At 42.8% G+C, this 22,039-nt stretch overlaps 1 protein-coding gene across 6 annotated transcripts in view; it reads right to left on the bottom strand.

The window, feature by feature from the left end:
* Positions 1-22,039, bottom strand: part of HIPK3 (homeodomain interacting protein kinase 3) — a 108,738-nt gene that overhangs the window by 54,087 nt on the left and 32,612 nt on the right. The window lies entirely within an intron of this gene.

The raw sequence follows: 22,039 nt of genomic DNA on the forward strand, positions 1-22,039 counted from the left end.
CATGTGAGCTCCTAGGGTGGGGGGAAAGACAGAGGCAGTGAGAGAGAAAATGAGAAACCACGCCTCAGGGGGAAGGCCCTTCAGCAATCCCTTCTCTTCCATCTCCTCCCAGGATCTTGGGCACACACGCACATGCACCCAGCGTGATCTTCAGGCCAGCAGGTCTAGGACTCGAACCACAGCTAACTAGGTGGGAATCCAACATCGTAACCATCTGCTGGTCCCAGAAGCCAGTTTTAAAATAACGAATTTACTGGTTTATAATTCACACTCCACTTAATTCATCCATTTCAATGGCACGTGAGTGGTTTTTAGTGTGGTCCCAGAATTGAGCAACCATCATCACAAACGATTCTAGAATATTCTCATCACCCCCAAAGAAGCCGGCATCCATGAGCAGCCATTCCGCATTTCTCCCACACTCCCCTGCCCCCAGGCCCCACAGGCCCACTTTTGTCCCTGCAGACTTGCTGGTCTGGACGCTCCACCGCAGGGGAAGCACGTGATCCGTGGTCTCCGGACAGATCTCGTTCAAGGTGGGGCGCTGCCAGCGTTCAATCACCATCAGATCTCATTTCCTCCTGGTGCCCAATGATCCACTGGCCGCCACGCTTCCCCACCCACTGCTCGGTGATGGGCTTCTGGGCTATTGCCACCGTTCTGCTCTGGCGTATGTGAGCGCTGACCGAGAGGCCACGCCGGCCCCCTGGCTGCGCCACGCCCGCCCCAGGGCTGAAGGCAGAGGCGAGGTTTCCAGCAGCACAAGCGCTGCCAGGCCAGGCCCGCCAGCACGGAGCTCCTCTCTGGTGTCGCATTCGCCCTGGAAAAGGACTGTCTGTCCTACCTACTTCGTTCACTGCAGGCGGCCTTGAGCGCAGCCCATGCTCACTCCTCATGCCCCAGGACCCGGCCGGCCAGGGGCGATCCAACGTGAAGAACACGGACCCCCAAGTGCGGCCCATGGGCCGCCTTCCGAGGAGCCTTCTGCTGCAGGGGTACCACGAGCTGGGTCTGTGCGGGAAAGCTCTGGGAGGACGATGAGAAGCCTGGGCAGGGGCACTGCCTTCACACTGCGATCACCTGAACGGAACTGGGTTTTGAACATACGAGTGGACACGCAGCTGGCTGCATGGTTCCGGGGAAACACTGCGCCATTCTGCAGGTAGGACCTAAGTGTCCACGGATTCTGGAATCTGCAGGTAAGGAAAAGGGGGGGCTGGAACTAACCCACCACAGCACTGCAGGACACGGTGTTTCCACGCTCAGACAGGGTCTGCCTGACTTACAAACCCAGAAGATGCCTAACGGCCGAGCGTGGGGAAGCGTGAGGCAGCACGCACACTGCCTGAGCCGCTCACCTCCCCTTCTCCGACCTCCTCCTCCCCACCCTGGCCAAGGAGACACAACTTCAGAGGTCACCTTTTTTTCTCACTTCTACCAGGCACGTGCAGCCGCCGGTACGACACCCATCTCAGGCATCCATGCTCACTTACCAGAGCACACGGCTCCAGCTACTTCCCACTCCCTCATAAGGGCAGCTCCTCTGTACACAAACTCACATCACCCACTGGAAAAGGGATACAGGGCCAGCAGGTGGCATGGCGGTTAAGGCAGGCGGATCCCACAGAGGTGACAGCCCGGTTCAAGTCCAGGACCCAACAGCTTCAAAAATCACGCTGGGCATGTGTGCACGCACAAAATCCTGAGAGGAGAATGGAAGAGAAGGGACTGCAGCATGGCCATCCCCTGACAGGTGATTTCTCTCTTTCTCTCTGGTCAGTTACATGCACCTTATAGCAAAATACTAAAAAAGATTACCATATTGTTCTGTTGCCCCAAGATCACAAATTCTTTTTTTTTTTTTTTGAGAGGTTTTTGCTATAGGGCACATGCGCTCGCCAGACAGACAGAGAGAGACAGAGAGAGGGAAAGCGAGAAATCACCCCCCAGGGGGAATGGTCACGCCACAATCCCTTCTCCTCCAGTCTCCTCTCGGGATCTTGGGCACGCACGCACGCGCGCCAGGCGTGAGTTTTAAGCCACCGGGTCCAGGACGTGAACCGCAGTCGACTACGTGGGAGTCCAGCGACATAGCCATTATGCTAACTGCTGGTTCCCAAGATCACAAATTCTGATAAACAAAATGTTCCATGTAAAACAGAAGAACCTCTGGGTTGAGCACAGCCAACCCACAGAGTCAGGAAAAACAACAGGCCACAGTCGCCAAACTCAATCTGGAGTCAGCTGTCACACAGCAAGGTTTAACAGATGACTGTCCGAAGTCCCCACTAAGGTCTGAATGCCTGATTCCAAACCCTCTTTCTCTGTACCACACCACCTCTCAAATTCTAAAATCCTGTGACTCAAACATGGAAACCAAACTAACAGAAACCTAAAAATGGGTCTGAAAGTCATTTTCAGCAATTCAATAAAGTTATGCTGTTTTTACTTTCTACAAAATACTAAGTGAACTGTTTTGTTCTAGTCCCAAAACATGACAAACCATCTGTTACATGCTTTTATGACTGACTGGTCTTTACCTTTCTAAGAAAATCAAAAGAAAATCAAGGGAAAAAAGATAAGATCTTGCTGCTATCTTTTTTGGGGGGAGGGAGAGAAACAGGAGCTCCATGTGCTTGTCAGAGAGTGATAGAGAGACACAGAGAAGCAGAGAGAGAAAGCACCCCCAGTGGGCGTGGTCACACTGAAATCCCTTCTCCATTTATCTATCCTGTTGGGATTTGGGGCATACGTACGTGTGCATCCACACATGCCCAGGGTAGTTTTCAAACTACCAGGTCCAAGATTCAAACTGCATGGTTGGCCATGTGGGATCTGGCTCTGTTAACCACTAGGCCACAGTGTCAACCCACTGCATTTTTAAACCAACTTTTCATTCTTTATAAATTCTTTTAAAAATATACGATAACGGGACCAGCAGTTAGCGTAATGGCTTTGTCGCTGGATTCCCATGTAGTCAACTGCGGTTCAAGTCCCGAGCCCAGTGGCTTAAACTCATGCGAGGCACACGTGCATGCGTGCCCCAGATCCCAAGAGGAGAATGGAGGAGAAGGGATTGCGGCATGGCCATCCCCCCGGGGGGAGATTTCTCGCTTTCTCTCTGTCTATCTCTGTCTTTCTGGTGAGCGCAAGCGCCCTATAGCAAAAATCTCTCCAAATATATATATATGATAACATCAAGCACTTACATAACACTGTGAGCCAGGCAAAGATCTAAGCACTTCATAAATAATAACTCATGGATATCTACACGAATTCTTTTAAAAGATGAAGAAACAGATACAAGGGTAAAGAATTTGCCTAAGGTCACACAGCTATAAGAGAGGCAGCTGGGACTCAAATCCAGGCTTTATGGATTCAGAGTCCAAGCTCTTGACTACTATATTTTAAAATAAATAATCCCTAGGATTACTAAAACTATTGAACTTTTACTAAAAGCTCTGCTACTCAGATGCTATACTTATCATCCATGTGGTTTTTTCCTCTCTCATCATATCACCTTTTTTTTCTCTTTGGAGAGGTTTTTGTTATAGGGCACATGTGCTCACCAGAAAGACAGAGAGAAACAGAGACAGAAAGCGAGAAATCATCCCCGGGGGGATGGCCATGCCACAATCCCTTCTCCTCCATTCTCTTCTTGGGATCTTGGGCAAGCACGCACACACGCCCGGCTTGAGTTTAAGCCACTGGGTCCATGACTCGAACAGCGATCAACTGACTACATGAGTCCAGTGATGTAGCCATTACACTATCTGCTGGTACTCCATATCACCTTTGATTTTAAAACTAACCAGGAACAGAGCCGGCAGGTGGCATTGTGGTTAAAGGCACTGGACTCCCATATGGCCGACCACTGTTCAAGTTTGGGGCCTGGTGGCTTGCTTTCTTACTCCCCCCCACCCCCGCTCCCAATCAAACAAGATAACAATAATAATAATAATAAATAAATTTAAATAAAATCATTCTTTAAAAAAAAAAAAAAAGCTAACCAGAAACTAAGAAAATCCTAGCAAGCCGACTCCACAGACTTGTGACTAAGCCGGATCCCCCACAGCCAATTGCAATTCAAAACACACCAGGCACAGGCACATCCAAGTGTGTCCCAAGTTCCTACAGGAGAAGCGGAGGAGAAAGGACGACCACATGCCATTGCAGGGGCCCTCTCCCCTCCATCTGTCCCTGCCAAGGGCACACGCCCTGGCGATCTAGAAAGGAGGAGGGGGGGAGCATCCATTGCCCTGGGAAGAAGAGAATACTGGAGGTGTCCCCTCAAGCTCTACGCCTGTGGAGGGAGCAGCACAAAAGAGATTCTTCTAAGCACGTCAGAAGTTACACTAGAGGACCTCCCAAGAATCCTCACAAATCATAAAACTTATGAAAATATGAAAGATCAAGGACCAGCAGTTAATGTAATGGTTATGTGGCCGGACTCCCATGTAGTCGACCGCGGGTCAACCCAGGTGCCTGCGCATGCGCACCCAGGATCCTGAGAGGAGAATGGAGGAAAAGGGACTGCGGTGTGGCCATTCCCCCTGGGGGGTGATTTCTTGCTTTCTGTCTCTCTGTCTGTCTGGCACATGCACAAGCACCCTATAGCAAAAACCTCTCCCCCCCAAAAAAATCATCTGTCCAACTGGAAGTGTAACACAGACTAACCATTCAAATGTCAGTGTTAGGTTTACATCCAGTTTAATCAGCACCAACTCGATACCCTGCAGAATGGCTCTTTTCAAAAATGGTCAACAAAAAAGGTAAATAGATTGCAAAAGAAGTATTTTTCCTTTTAACTTATAAATGTCTTTCATACAATAAAAACATTGCTGCCGTAAGAAATAGCCTCACTACAAAATACTGGCATTCAAACACTGTCTTCAGGATGACGCTCCCTGCAGCTACCTAATAACATGCTGAAATGTAATCAAGGGACAGGCTCTCATAATAGACACTCATTCAAATGTAGCTGGTGCCATAGGCTAAAAATAGCACAATTAAAAATACCCTCATTGCGAGGCCACTTAATCTTTTAAGTATGCAGTACAATGACCCAGATCAAAGCACCAAGTACAAAGAATAGCAGCTATAATAAATGTTTTCAAAGCCTATTAAATTTTAAACCTAAGAAGTGGAAGATAAAAAAACAGCAAAGATTTAACATTCATTACCAATATGTCAAATATATAGTTCGGAACCTAATACTACAAGAGATTGATAAATCAATAATTTGCATTAGTATCTGACTAGTCAATAGCAAATATTTTGTAAACATTAGAGTCAGAAATGCATTTCATTTCCAGACAGAATTACCTGTTCATGTTTCATCTATCAAGAGCAGTTGCTAAGTTACAACACTCAAAAATCTCTTAATAAAAAAAAAAAATTTTGGAGAGGTTTTTGCTACAGGGCGCGTGAGCTTGCTAGAAAGACAGAGAGGGGCAGAGAGACAGAAAGCGAGAAATCAACCCCTAGGGGAGGATTGCCACACCACAACCCCTTCTCCTCCAGTCTCCTCTTGGGATCTTGGGCACACATGCACACACGCCCGGTGTGAGATTAGCCACCGGGTCTGGGACTCAAACCGTGGTCGACTACGTGGGAGTCCACCAACATAGCCATTACGCTAACTGCTGGTCTCATTCTTAATAAAAAATTTTAAAGAGAGTTATTTGTACGTGCTGATATGTCAGTTATCATTTAAGTACACTAAATTTCAGAAGCATCTTCTATAAAGTTAGACTAGGGAGACCAGCAGGTGGTGTGATGGTAAAGGCGCTGGACACTCCTACATGGCTGACCGTGATTCGAGTCCCAGAACTGGGACTGGTGGCTTGCTTTCTCACTTTCTCACTTACTTTCTCTCTCTCTCTCTCTCTCTGAGTGTATGTGTCTCTCTCTCTGGTCAAATTAAAATAAATGAATGAATGAATAAAATTTTAAAAATAAATAAAGTTAGACTAAATGTCTATATAAATGTTTTCTAAAAGTCAAACAGCTTTAAAATGATTTCTGTCGCTATGACAACAGCCTTAACATAAAACACTGTATGTATCTTTAGGAACTATTGTGATTAATCTAGCCCTGAGGTTCAAGGAACATGCATACACACACACAGAGAGTTTAAGCTGCCAGGAGCACTCTGCTATGACATGGAGTAGCTTCTCACCAGGGAGATGGCAGGTAGAGACCCAGAGACCCCGCCATAAGGAGAGCAATACGGGGCGCGGGTTATCAGAGGTGCGCTATAAAACTACTGACCACTGCGAATGCTTCCTGAGCACAGAACATACTACTCCCACATTTCCGACGTTAAAGTCCCTTTCTATATTAATTTCATCAAGTTTCCTCAACTGGACAGAGGTATTTCAACGCCAAGGATAGGCTACAATCTTCATGCCACTAAGGTTAGGTTTCTAAGAGATCATTAGTTTGTGACATTTCCTGAAAAGCACATATATTAGGAGGCCAGCAAGTGGCATAATGGTTAAGGTGCTGGACTCCCACATGGCCAAACATGGTTCAAGTCCCACAAGTGGTAGTTTGTTTTCTCTCTCTCTCTCTCTCTCTCTGGCAGCTTGCTTTCTCACTTTCTCTCTCTCTCTCTTTCTCTTTCTGGCGAGTGCACATGCTCTAAAGCAAACTGAAAAATAATAATAAATGAAATTAAATAATTCTAAAAAAAAGAAAAGCAGGGACCAGCAATTGGTGTAATGGCTATGTCGCTGGACTCCTATGTAGTCAACCGCGGTTCGAGTCCTGGACCAAGTCAGTGGCTTAAACTCACGCCAAGCACATGTGCGTGCGTGCCCAAGATCCTGAGAGGAGAATGAAGGGACTGCGGCAAGGCCATCCCCCCTGGGTGGTGATTTCTCACTTTCTGTCTCTCTGTCTTTCTGGTGAGCGCACGCACCCTATAGCAAACCCCCCACTCCCCCCAATAAAAGAAAAAGAAAAGAAAAGCACATATTAGGAACTGAAGGCAAAGAAGGAACAAAGCAATAAAGTGATCAATCTCAGCTGAGCAAATAAAATCACTCACAATCGCCAGGTTGCCATCACAGTTGCAGGATACAAAATCTACACACAGACATCTGCTTTATTTCTATACAAGTAATAAATGACCCAAAAGACAAATGACAGTATCATTTAAAAATTTTAATAGTACTAAAATTTAACCAAGGAGGTAAAGGACTTACATAGATCGAGAAGTACAAAATCTTCTACTAGTAGAAATTACACAAGACCTAAATAAATGAAGACGCCCCGTGTTCCAGGAACGGAAGCCTGGATATCGCTAAGATGATAAGACTAAACAAAGTAACACACAGATTGAGTGCCCTCCCTTCAAAATCACAACATAATTCACATGGGATTTTGAGGAACCCAGAAAAGCCAAAAACAATCTTTAAAAATAAATTTAAATTGCAGGATTCTTACCAATTTCAAAAGCTGGCACAAAGCTACAGTGATTGAGAAGTGTAATATCAGCAAAAGACAGACACACACAGCACTGGGATGGAATTCAGACTTGGGAATGAGCGTTGACGTTTATGGCCAATTTATTTCCAGGAGAGTACCAAGGCCATCGGTGAAGAAAGAACAGCCTCCCCAACGAGTGGTGCTGGGGAGATGGGAATACACATATAAAAAAATGAAGGCAGACTACTGACTCCCAGAATCAAAGCCTAAATGTAAAAGCTGAAACTATAAACTCTTACAATAAAACATAGGAGGAAACTTCATGGCCTCAGATTTAGTGATTTTTACATCAAAACCATAAGCCACAAAAGAAAAAAAAAATTTTTTTGAGAGGTTTTTGCTATAGGGCATGTGTACTTGCCAGAAAGACAGAGACAGAGAGATGGAAAGCAAGAAACTACTCCCCAGGGGGGATGGCCACACCCCAATCTCTTCCCTCCATTCTCCTCTCGGGATCTTGGGCACAAAGGCACGTGCACCCAGTCTGAGTTTAAGCCACTGGGTCTGAGACTTGAACTGCGGTAAACTGCATGGGAGTCCAGCAACATAGCCATTACGCCAACTGCTGGTCCCGAAAATTTTGATGAATTAAAATTTATTAAGATTAAAAACCTCATACAATAGGGACCAGCAGGTGGCATAGAGCTTATGGCGCTGGACTCCCACATGGGAGCCCCCAGTGGCTTGAAAATCATGCAAAGCATAGGTGTGTGCCCAAAAATCTCGAGAAGAAAATGAAGGGGGTGACTTCTCATGTTCCCTCTGTCTCTATCTCTTCAACAAAGACACTATGGCAAAAATAAAAACAAAAACCTTCAGCACAAAAACGTGTACAATGAAAGACACGACGGAGCAGACAGTGGCACAGCAGTCAAGTGCAACGCTGTAAGGCAGCCCTCAGGGTCTGAGACCGCCCTGTCTAGGTGCAAGCCTGCCCACGGTTCAGGGCTGGCTGAGGATGGCAGGCAGACCACGGTGTCAAGATCCCGTCTGGGATTTCGGCCACCAAAGGCCCTCTACCCAGACTTCGCCCTCCTGCTTGCTCCCCAGTCTATTCAGGAGTCAGCCTCCACACACTGATTTTCTAGACAGGTCTAGGTGCTCAGGAGCCAAATATCTGTATACTTTTAGGGTCAGATTAATCCTCAGCTTTCACTGAATCGGTTGCACAAAGGGAGAAAAGCGGTACTGTTTACAGACTGCAGGTCACCTCCTTCTGCATTCCTCTGATTGCTCAAATTTAACTCCAAAAATAGGAAGAAACGTATAACCCATCAGATGATCAGAAACCACTGCAGAGGCACATGAAATAGGAGAAATCAAGAAAATCTCTCCCCTCTCATGGAAAAGAATAACTCCTCTTCCTCCACAAAGAATACAAGGGAACTCATGGAAATGTCAGATAAAGAATTTAAACTATTCATAGTGACGAAGCTAACAGAGATGCAAGAGAATAGAGAAAACGAATTTCAGAAGATGCAGGAGAAAAGAGACACTGAGTTCCAAAAGATAAGGAAGTTCTTGGACGATCTGAAAGAGGAGATACACGTCATAAAAAAGAATCAAACAGAATTGTTAGAGATGAAGGCTGTAATATAGGAAATCAAAACTTCTGTTGAAAATATCCAAAGCAGATTAGATCATGCAGAAGATCAAATCTCAGATGTAGAAGACAAAACATCTGACCTAGAGAAATCCACCAAAAAGACTGAGAAAATAAGCCCCCAAAATGAGATTAACATATGAGTAAGACTAGATGCCACTAAAACACCATACGTCTGGATCATTGGTATCCCAAAAGGTGAAGAAACTAATAAGGGCATTGATAATCTATTCCATGAAACCTAGGAAGAAAATTTTCCAAACCTAGAGAGGCGCTTAAATACTCAGACACAAGAAATACAAAGGACCCCGCATAGACTCGACCCAAGAAGATCTTCCCTGAGGCACATCATAGCCGGACTGAACCAGTGAAATAGAATTTATTTTTTACTTTAGACTAAAGTGTTACTGATTTTCTTTGCTGCTTTGATTTCCATGTTCAAGGATTTTTGTCTTTTCTTGAACTGCCAATAGGTTGGTTTATCTACCTACTATTTGAACTGAATCCTAACCTATTCCCTGGCTTTAAGTTTTAAGTAAATTTCTCTTAACATTTTTTTATTTCGATCTATTAAAACGTAAAACTTTAATTTAAAAAATGCATTAAAAATACCTATTAGTACCTATTTAATGACTATAGTAAGCTATATATCCCCAGTGAGGTGCTACTTTATATTTATAGTATGCTCACTTTACTCACTGAGGTTTACGCCTGAAGTTAGATATGCATTCATAAATATGTATATATCAGTTGTGCTTGCTATTGAAAATCTTTAAATCAATTAAGATCTTTAGGGAATCAATAAAATGTGGAAGGAGGGAAAGGCATGGAAAACAACTGTAGATACCAGAGACAGTGTGGGAGAAGGAGGGGAGTTGTCAGTGTGAGAGGTAGGGAATCAAGGGGGGAAAAGCACAATATATAAGAAACAAGAAATAGACCATTATTTGTTGATAACATGTACGGTAATATCCTTGACTGAGCCAATATATAGTGTATGCTGGATGGAAAATCTGATTTTGCAGACTGTATTGATGTACAGTGAATGACTGTAAATAAATAGATAAATAAATAAAAACATCTTGTTGGAAGTGCTGTGTGTGGGCACACGTGTGTTTAGCTCTTGGAAGAAACCAATAAATTTCAAAAAAAATCAGCATCACATTAAAAATATATATATATTAAAAGTGTAAAAAAAAAACCCAAAAAACTGGAAGAAATACTTTCAAATCATATATTTGGTAAGGATTTTACATCTCTTGAAAATCAACAACAAAAAGACAACATCCCAATGTCCATAGCAGCATGAGTCACAAAAACCAAAAGGGCTGGGCTGGGCGGCACCCGCCTGTAACCCTGTAATCCATGCCGCTTGGGAGGCAGAGGCAGGAGAATCATTAGGTTGGGCAGCCTAGCAAGATCCTGAGTGAGAAAGAGAGAGAGAGAGAATGCAAACAGAAACAGAAAAAGCAGAAGCAACTCATGTCCGCCAGCAGATGAGTGGATCAAGAACCCATGGAATATATGTAGCCACAAAGGGAGTGCAGTTCTGACACGCAGTATGGACAGACCGCAAACATCACACTCACTGAAATACGCTGGACACAAAAGGACGCTATTTGATGACTCCAGTTAGATGTGTGTGTTTCTGTGGCCTCATCAATCCACAGCACATCTCAGATACTGGAGGATAAACTGGAACTGGCAGAGACTACGAGTTGAAAAATCAAATTACTAATCTCATGCAGAAGTCCAGGCCAGAGTAGGGCAGAGAGAAAAGTATAGCAAAATTTAACATGGAGATATTTCAGAAAAAAAGGTAGATTACACAATGATCAGAATTAATGATAGGGAAATAAACTTCTAAGCCAAAGAATTCGAAGTTTCCAATACTGAGCAGCATATTAATCTTGGTCTGTAATATAGGAGGATAAGAGACCAGCAGCGTAATGGTTATATCACTGGACTCCCACATAACCTACTGCAGTTCAAATCCCAGACCTAGCAGACTTAACACACCGGGTGCGTGTGTGTTCATGCCTAAAAATCACAAGAGGAGAATGGAGGGAAAGCAACTGGTGGCGTGGCCATCCCCCCAGGAGGTGATTTCTCATTTTCTGCCTCTCTGTCTCTGTCTCTCCAGTGAGCGCACACGCCCTATAGCAACAATATCTTAAATTTTATATATATATATATATATATAGAAGGCAAGAGTTGGAAAAAGAAGTTCGGTGTTCAAAGAAAGATGCAGCTGCAGGGAGGTGGTTTACCAGATAAACTCAATTGAAACTGAAGTCTTTATAGAGAGAAGAAGGAGAAAGGGGCCCAGGACTAAACCTTGGAGGGCGCACTCATTTAAGAGGTGAGGAAAGGGGAGTTTCTCAGGAAGTTACAGACCCTGGGGCTACGGTATTCAGGTATTCACGAAGCCAACAGAGAACTTTCAATAAAATAAGGCACTGACTAGGCAGAATGAGAGTCCTAGCCAGATGCAGACTTAAAAAAAAAAAAATCCATCAGATTTGATGATTAACAAACAAGTCATCCTGAGAGATGTTTCAGGGAGAGGAGGGAAAATTCCCAGAGGAGGAATGTGGGAAATGAGTGGAACGACTGAGCTCCAATCACAGCCCAGCAAGTGCCGTGCTGCGCCCCATAGGGGAAGTTGCTTACACAGCTCAGTCTCCAATTCCCCATCTGTTAAATAAAGGCACTATTGCAAATTGATCGTGGTTGTTGTAAGAGCAAAAAGTAATTAAATTATTCAGGCTAGCCCGTGGCCTGGTAGTCACAGCAGCTGGATCCCACATGGCCAACTGCCTATCTGAGTTTCAAATGCTACGGCCTGAGGAAGGAACATGCCAGGTGCCTGTGCACCCAAAATCCCACAAAGGGGAGAGATGGAAGAGATCTGCAACAAAAATCATTCCCCATGAGGGGAGCTTTCTCACGTTTTCCACCTCCCGCAGCCTCCCAACCCCCACTCAGCCCATCCAGCACCCACTCCCCACACATAACAGCAAGTCCCTAGCACAGTGGCTAAGGCGTAAGCAGTGGACTCTGTTTACCTTTACATTCTCATTCTGCACATACAGGAGTGTCAACCAGCTTCACATGTGACAGAGAAAATGGGTCTAAACCTTTTTTTAACCTCGCACAAATTAAAAACTGGTTTTGTTTCTTGCCTATCCAAAGTCAAACATTTTAAATACCAGAGATATGTTTGTGATGACAAGAAGTTGCATACGCTATTGGTGAAAATATAAATTAAAATAGTACATTTCTGGAAAGAAATTTGTCAGTGTTCATCAACAAAATGCACATGGTCATCTAACCTCACAATTCTCCTTCTAGAAATACATTATGATGGGCCTGCCAGTGGTGATTAAGGCAGCTGGATTCCAAATAGTTGACTGTGTTGTTTGAGTCCAGGACCCGGCAGCTTGAAAAACACAGCAGGAGTATGTGCATGTGTGCCCAAAATCTCAAAAGGAACAAGAGGTAGAGAACTGTGCTGTGAACATTCCCCATGAAGATGCTTTCACATTTTCTGTCTCCCACTCTCTTTCTGGCACACATGCCCTTTGGCAGATTTAAAACCAAAAGAATTAATAAATACATTATGCAAATGCATGTACAATTGTCTGTGGACTATGAGAAAGTTCTCTGTGGCATTATCAGAAACACGCTGTATCACAGAGGATTGATTAAAAAAAATTATGTTCTAAAATTATAAAATAAGACCATTATGGGACCAGCAGTTAGCGTAATGGCTATATCGCTGGACTCCCATGTAGTCGACCATGGTTCGAGTCCTGGACCCAGTGGCTTAAACTCACGCCAGGTGTGTGTGTGTGTGTGTGTGTGTGTGTGCCCAAGATCCCGAGAGGAAAATGAAGGAGAAGGGCTTGCAGCGTGGCCATCTCCCATGGGGGGGTGAGTTCTTGCTTTCTGTCTCTCTCTGTCTCTCTGGCGAGCACACACGCCCTGTAGCAAAAACCTCTCCAAAATAAATAAATAAATAAATAAAAAGAACATTATTATAAACAGATAAATTGTTCCTGTTTTACTTCAAACCATTCTTTATTAATGCTTTTTTTCCTGATGGTGAGCTCTTATTACTTTTATAATTTAAAAAATATTAAGTTGGGGCTGGCAGGTGGCATGGTGGTTAAGGGCACTGGACTCCCACATGGCTGACCGCAGTTCCAGTCCCAGACCTAGCAGCTTGCTCTCTCTCTCTCTCTCTCTTTTGCTCTCTCTCTCTCTCTCTCTCTCCCTTTTGCGCGCTCTCTCTCTCTCTCTCTCTCTCTATATATATATATATATACACACGTTTATAAAGTTCCATTTTTAAAAATCTCTCAAAAAATATTAAGTAATTTCTTATGTAGCATATTGACTGTTAGCTAAATATACACATATTTTTTTCTGTAGTTCAGTTTTATCCCACAAAAGAAACATTAGTTCCTTTTAATGTCAAAGTTTAGCACATATTAGATTCTGTCCCCCAAGAAATACAATCTTGCCATACCAGCTGATACTTAAATTATTCACTGGTCACTGAACTGGCACTCTTCCACGCAGCACACGCCTGTGAGTAACATCCGGGTGAGTTCCATTCACAGACAAACACTGAGGACAGACACACAAGCACACGCATCTGCTGGTGTGCGCGGTCAAGCAGCACCCACCACTGAGAACACCGCGCTCTGCTGCCACACACACTCAGGGCGTGTCAGAGCCTTCAGAACACAGCTGTATGAGGAGACTGACTTACAGTGCGAGGTTACTGAGGTGGTGCAACAAGTGTTTAAAATCCATGCAGCTTTTTCACACTGCCTATGCATGAGCTTTCTGAAGACTCTTACCCCTCATATAGAGCACAAGGAAAAAATAACCATTGAAATTAAAGGCTTTTATTCAACAGAATTTAAAGCCATCACAAAAGTCTTTTAACTTATAAGCAGCAGGTATAAGCCATTCTGAGCTGATACAAGTCATCCAGAGCTGATACAAAATGACAGAGCAGACTAGTTTCAGTGGTAATATATGATAAGGATTTCAATAAGTTTGTGGAAAAATGGAACCAAAGTTAGTTTACTTTGGTACTAAAACTTTTTAAATCCATTGTTTTTTCATAATATGCACTTTGTGAATTTTTTAAAGATTTCATATTTAGTACATATTTTGTAGCCACAATGTATAAAATTAAACTCATTCTGCAACCTAGAATTTAAAATGTTTTGCCCTCTGCTTGACAATTAACATTTAGCATTAATATAGTACAGTTATAAAATATCACACCCATCAGGTAAGAGGACAGTAATAATTTCAGCTTTAACCATTAATATACAAGTTAAACAGCCTCTTCAAAAGTCACATATAGGGACCAGCAGACGGCATAATGGCTATGTCACTGGACTCCCATGTAGTCGACCGCGGTTCAAGCCTCGGACCTAGTGGCTTAAACTTACACCAGGTGCGTGTGCGTGCGTGCCCAAGATCCCGAGAGGAGAATGAAGGAGGAGGGACTGCAGTGTGGCCATCCCCCCGGGGGGTGATTTCTTGTTTTCTGTCTCTGTTTCTCTCTACCTTTCTGGCAAGTGCACATACCCTATAGCCAAAAAAAAAAAAAAAAAAGTCATATATAATCAACCAAACAATAAGAGAATTAGAATTAAAATTGAGAATTCATGGTTTGCTAGTTCTACTCAGTTTCTACCGTCTTATTCATCTTACTACCATTTCATACTACTGAAATAATCTAGTGAATCATATGTACTGATTTGTCTCTACATAAATAAGGAGTTTCAAAAGGGACATTAATTGGAAAGAATTAACTTATATATAATGTAAGTCTCCAGAATAGACTCATTAAAATGTGGAGAATGATTATACAAATAACATACTACATATTTCATTTCAGGAAGAAGGATAGCAAGAAGTATACAGAAAACTAGGAAGAGAGGAATTGGAAGTTACAAGTGCCTGAGCACGCAGGGATCACAGAATGCTAGAAAGGAAAAATGTCTAGATAACCTTCGGAGGCACTAACAAATACTCAGAATATCTAGGTCAAGCCCGACACTGTTTCCGAACGGCAGGGTGTAACACAGGACAAATACTAGGCCTCCCTCCCTCCCCTCCTCCCTCTACAGAATGGCTCCTTAGGAACTGTACTAAGGGGGTCTTGTTTAACATGTCCTCACTGGCAGCAAGCCCAAGGACAGTGCTCTAAGCAAGGTACTAACACCCTTGGTTCTAGCATTTCAGGATTTAAAAATGAGATATATTTGTGTCTCAAATTAAATATGTGCATGTAACACACTTGTTAATCAACTTCTCAATGCCTAATAAAACTTATTATATGCCTAGAAGTATTAGATTTCTAGCTATTATAAAGGGAAAAAAAATTTGAGAGAGAGATTTTCACTGTAGGGCGCGTGCGCTCGCCAGACAGACAGAGAGAAAGTGAGAACTCACCCCCCCCCGTGGGGGATGGCCACGCCGCAATCCCTTCTCCTCCATTCTCCTCTCGGGATCTTGGGCACGCATGCACATGTGCCCGGCGTGAGTTTAAGCCACTGGGTCCAGGATTCGAACCACGGTAGACTATGTGGGAATCCAGCAACATAGCCATTACGCCAATTGCTGGTCCTGTGACATCTAATTTTGAGGGAAATGATAAAAATGAAAACATCTCAAGGAACCATGAATAGGCAAAACAATTGAAAAGCAAAACAAAACAAAAAAGTTACAGGACTTCTTGATTTCAAAATATATTATAACAGTATGGTATTGGCATGAAGACATAAAAATGTGTGGCCAGACAGTTAGTGTAGTGTTAAGGCAACTGAATCCCATAGAGCTGACTGTGCAGTTTGAGTCCCAAACTTGGTGGCTTGAAAAAACTTGATAGGCGTGTACGCGTGTGTACACAAAATCCTGAGGAGAGAGTAAAGAAAAAGGGATTGCACCATGACCATCCTCCCCATAGGGTGCATTCTCACTTTCTCTCTCTCTCCCTCTCTCTGGCAAGCACATGTGCACCACAGCAATTTTTTTTAAAACAAAAAGACATAAAAATAAGTCAATCAGAATAAAAAAAGAGCCCAGAAATAAAACCTATGTAAATGGTCAAATGATCTTTAACAAAGGTCCCAAGACCAGTCAATGGGAAAAGAACAGCCTTATCAATGATGTTCATATAACTTGGATATTCACATGCAAAAGAATGAAGTTAGATCCTTATTTTATACCATATATAAAAATTAACTCAAATGGGGCCAGTAGGTGGGCATGATGGTTAAGGCACTGAACTCCCGAGTGGCTGACCACAGTTCAAGTCCTGGACCCAGTAGCTTAAAAATCACACCAGGTGCATGCCCCAAATCCCAAGAGAATGTGGGAGACAAGATTGCAGCATGGCCATCCCCCAAGGGGGGGTGATTTTTCAGTTTCCCTCTCTCTGTCTTTCTCTCTCTGGCAAATGCATGTGTCCTTATGGCCAAAAATCTTAAAGTAAAAAATTAACTCAAATCGATTAGAGATCTACAACTTATAAAACTCTTAGAAGAAACTACAAGGAAAAAGCTTCATGATATTAGACTTGGCAATGATGTTTTTGATCTGAATATCAAAAGCATGAGCAACAAAAGCAAAAATGGACAAATGGACTACGTTTTTAACAAGCATGCAAAGGCAACCTATGGAATGACAGAAAATATTTGCAAATCATATCTGAAAGGAGCCATGAAGAAGAGGAAGATTCAGAAACTGTTCCTGATCAGAGGACCCCCAAGAGACACGGCAAATAACGAAAGTGTGATCCAGAATTGAATTCCAGACCCTGCAGCCAGACAGGATTACACGCACCATGCATGCTCAGGTCTGGGGTCTGAACCCGCTGTCTTCCACACAGCTTCCAGCACTGCAGAGCAGTGCCTTCCTGCCGGCTTGATGAACCGCTAGGTCCTTCTTTTATCCTCTCAGGGCTCACGGGAATCACCTCTCCCTAGAAGGCTCCTCTGCCCCTCAGAGTTAAGTGCTCTCGAGTTCCCACAGCATCCTGCACACACCTCCGCCCCAGCATTTCTTGGAACAAATTATTTTTACCTACATTGTATGCTGACATCATTAATAATGTAAATTAATGAACATGTATTAACCATCTCATATCGCTAGCACCCAGCATAGTGGCAGCAAACAGAAAAGGCTCAACAAAAACATATGGAGTTTTGAGTACAGTGTGAATTTGGTCTGTGTCTCAGTTTCCTACTTCTCATATATAAATGTCATCTATTATCACCCAAGGCATAGAGATGAAAAGAAACTAGGAAATATGGGGAAAACACTTTGGGAGAAAAAAATGCAGCATGCATACACAACGTTCTACTATAAAGTATCTTAAATGAAATGTTAGCTATTACTTTATGAGTCTGGTACCTTAATTTTACGATAGGAACTTTGTCTTTGATACTTCAGCATTTTTGAAGGCATGAGAGGTGGGAATATGCTGAAAAAGAACTGATAAGTCTAAATTAACTATATACCATTACATGTCTATTTGTCAACTATTGCATGCAAAATAATGCATTTTTTAACTCAAAAGCTATTAATGCTCAATTACTCCATAAAGTAACAGAGTATAACTGCTACACATGTTACTTTGTAGCTCTATTTCCTGTTTCTGTGTTCTGAAATGACTCAGAACCACAAACAAAAATTCTATACTAACAAAGAAAAAGAAATCTGGAACTTGAATGTTGCCACCACACCTCAATGCAGCACCTTGTGCTCCTAAAACCTTCTATGCAGTCAAGAGCCCTATGTGTTCCTGACAGAAACCACACTCAAGCAGCTGAATTTAGAACATGCTGACCTTGAGCAACTCAATGCCCTTAGCATGTACTTCTGGCTTCTTTCACTGCAAGAGCTAGACAGCCTCACCATCTATAGTAGTCAACAATTTCTGGCTGCTGGCCCCTATCTATTTTAAGGTATCCCTACTACATTTCTGTATTGCACAGCTCAAAGAAACAGAGTAACACATGAACTTGTGCAAACTGTTTACCTTGGAAATGGGGAGTGTTCCTACTGTGCTTAGCTTAAAAATATTTAATTTGGTAAACTTCCACTTCCTATTTTCATTTCTAAAATAGAATATGTTTTTAACAAAGAGTGAAAAATCAAGTATAAGACACTTTTGCTTATTGCCTAATCAGATTTATAGGTAGCCTAGTCATAAAGTAAGCAGAACTGGCCTGGTTCCAAACACAAAATGCAAACAAATATTGAAAAGAGAGCAATGGTTAGCTGCCATTTTTGAGTAAAATTACACTAGATATTAAAACAATACCTGATTAAGGACTACACTACATTTTCGCCAATCTGCCTTAGTATTTATTAACTCTTTTACCTCTTGGATCTAACTGACATCAAGTCTATTTTTAGTTTTCTTATTCAGGCAACATCAACTAAAATATTTAGTCTGTTTACAAATAACAACTTTTTTTTTAAACTCTAAACACAGAACCTATAATTTACATAGCAATTGTAGTATAGCTTCTGAAAGTCAGGTAAATTATTTGCTTGAAATTTATATATAAGCACAAATTTTAATCTAGTAATCATATTTAGCAATTACTAATCATATTTAGCAAATATTTTCATTCTCAAGACAGGTTAATATTTATGCAAGGGTCTAATGCTAGAAATCCAGTATTATAAAATATTTAGCATTTCAGATTGCTTTCTAAAGGATCTCTTTTACTTTCTTGAAACACTTAAACCAAGAGAAAGTCCAAGTATAAAAAAAATAGTAATAATGAGGTGCTTTTTTTAATTCACTCTCATCCAAAACATTTCAAATATAGAAAAGGAGGCTCCACATCACGTGGCACTGAATCTGATATGCAGAATAATGAGGGTCCAAATAAAGTGAAGTCCTTCACTAACAAGTGGATAAATACAGGCCTAACGGCTGAACGGGGGAGTGTATGTAATATGCTGGCTGACTACTGAAAGCTCTTAAGAGGAATCCACAGAATACAAAGAAGAAGAGCACTATCCTCACACTGTTAGGGAGGATTTTAAAACCCAGGTAACCCTTCACAATGCTGAGGGAAAGGGCATCAGCACCCACAGTTCCAAGTCCACATGGAACGCTGAACTCCCACAAACTGAACTAACAGCCTGCTGCTGACCAGGCGTCCTACCAACAACATAAACTGTCAGTTACCAGTACCTTTGATGTTACATGGATTACATCATTGTTTTCTCATAAGAAAGTAAGTTATAACAAAGAAATACTACTAAGAAAATCATGAGGGAGGCCAACAGGTGTCGTGGTGGTTACAGCACTGGACTCCCACATGGCCAATTGCAGTTGGAATCGCAGACCTGGCGGCTTGCTTGCTCACTCTGTCTCTGTCTCTTTGGTCAAATTAAAAAATAATAATAATAAATAAAATTAGGTGCCAACAGATGGCATAATGGTTACATCACTGGACTCCCACATGATCGACCGCAGTTCAAGTCTTGGGCCTAGCAGCTTCAAATTCACGTCAGGCACATGTGCATGGATGCCCAAAATTCTGAGAAGAGACTGAAGGAAAAGGGATTACGACGCAGCCATCCCTCCTGTGGGTGATTTCTCACTTTCTGTCTGTCTGTCTCTGGCAAGCACATGTACCCTATAGCAAAAATCTCTCTAAAATAAAATAATAAAAATTTTAAAGTAATTATTTTTAAAAAAAGAAAATCATGAAGGTCAGAAAATGCACTTTCAGTTTTTAATGAAAAAAACTGCATAAATGAGCCTGCAGAGTTAAAATTCATCTTGTTCAAGGACCAGCAGATGGCATAATGGCTATGTCATTGAACTCCCACTTAGTCAACAGTGGTTTAAGTCCTGAACCCAGTGGTTTAGACTCACGCCGGGTGCATGTGCATGCATACTCAAGATTCTGAGAATGGAGAAGGGATTGCAGCATGGCCATCCCCCAGGAGGTGACTTCTCGCTTTCTGTCTCTTTCTGTCTTTCTAACGAACACACTTACCTATAGCAAAAACCTCTCCCCCCCTAAAAAAATCATTTTGTTCAAGGATCAAATGTTAATGTTGTTATTGCATTAAATTGAAAAAAAAAAAAAACTTATCAGAGGCACAGAGAATGAAGTAAACCTAATTATGTGATATTAGAAAGATCTGTGGGGCCACTTAACAACACAACAGTAATTGCAACAATATTGCAATGCTGGGCCCACAGGGGAAGGTCCTGGACCCCCGTCCTAGGGCCTCCTTCTACACACCCGGCACATGCATGCTTGCGTGTGTGCCTATGATCCAGGCTGGTTTTGACTATGGGTGGATTAGGTCAAGAAAAACCCTGTTGGGGATGCCTGTTTCTGTCTCTCTTCCTGAAGAGAGAAATAAATTTAAGTAATAACAGTAAGATCTACTACCCTGCTCTAACAGCATACTGCCTTTTAAACTAAGCAGAAGAGTTAAGGAACGGCACTCAGCACTCTAAGTCTCAGATGTGCCCTCACGTGCCCACAGTAGGGGCACAGCAGCAACGCAACACACTGGGTGCCAGACAACAGGAAGGCCCCAGACCTGGGTCCAGGACCCCTGCTCACCACAGGCACACCTGTGACCTGGGCTGGCTGAGGCTAGCAGAGTGTGGCGTGCAGACCCAGCTGGGTGTGCCCACTCTCTCACCCTCCCTCTCCTCCTCTCTCATGGAAGAAATAAACTTTTTTAAAAATAATGTTTTAAAAAACATCAAGAATGGGCTAAAGGTAAATCAGGCTATATTCATAATTCCTAAACTTAATTATCACTAAGTGATTTAAATGTGGGATTCTGGGAGCTGGTCCTGCAGCCCAGTGGTTAAGGGAGCTGGGCCCCACATGGCTGAATGCAGTTTGAGTCCCAGTCCCAAGAGAACATGGAAGGCACATGGGCATGCATGTCCAAAATCCACACAGGATAGAAAAATGAAGGAGAAGAGATTGTGGCTGCCCAGGCCCTACTGGGGACTGCTTTCTCCCTCTCCCTTTCTGTCTCTCTCTGGCAAGCATATGTGCCCTCTAGCAATTTAAGGGGAAAAAACAACGTGGGATTCCAACTGCTGATCTAGTGGTGTTAAGACATAAACTTAAAGCTGAGTTTTGCAGTAGCTAATTAATTTCCCCTTTATTCCATCCAGGGTAGTTCAGCATGCAAGCATCTACTTTATGAGAAAGCTAATATCAGAGTAATCAATCAGGAATAGTGCCAAGGCAATGAGGTACTAGAAAACAATTACCCCTTGTTAAGCCAAAATCTATAACAATTTAAAATCTCTAACAATAAACTACAGGTATTCATTCGTTTATCAACTTAGGAATGATAGGGACCAGCAGTTGGCATAATGGCTATGTTGCTGGACTCCCACGTAGTCGACCACGGTTCGAGTCCCGGATCCAGTGGCTTAAACTCACGGCAGGCGCGTGTGCGTGCGTGCCCAAGATCCTGAGAGGAGAATGGAGGAGAAGGGAGTGTGGCGTGGCCATCCCCCCTGGGGGGTGATTTCTTGCTTTCTGTCTGTCTCTGTCTTTCTGGCAAGCACAGGTGCCCTATAGCAAAAACCTCTCAAAAAAAAAAAAAAAAAGACCAATTCTGGTGGATCTTCTATTTGTCCATCAAGTAGGAGTTCACGGGACCATAGATACCCGAGGATCATAAGTTCATTCAGGCTGAAACGGAAATAATTAATTCCCAAATTATAAAACTACTCATTCAAACACTTCTTCACACTGACGCAGACTTTCTGGCATTCTGAATCTCAGTAATCACGAGCTAGCCCCTCAGATGATCTGCACTCCACACTGGCCTTGTCCTCATGGCAGCATCACAGCACATCCTCAATACCTACATGAAAACTGTTTCTTC

Source organism: Tupaia chinensis, unplaced genomic scaffold (genome assembly GCF_000334495.1).
Source record: "Tupaia chinensis unplaced genomic scaffold, TupChi_1.0 Scaffold139733_1, whole genome shotgun sequence".
Lineage (NCBI taxonomy): Eukaryota > Metazoa > Chordata > Mammalia > Scandentia > Tupaiidae > Tupaia > Tupaia belangeri.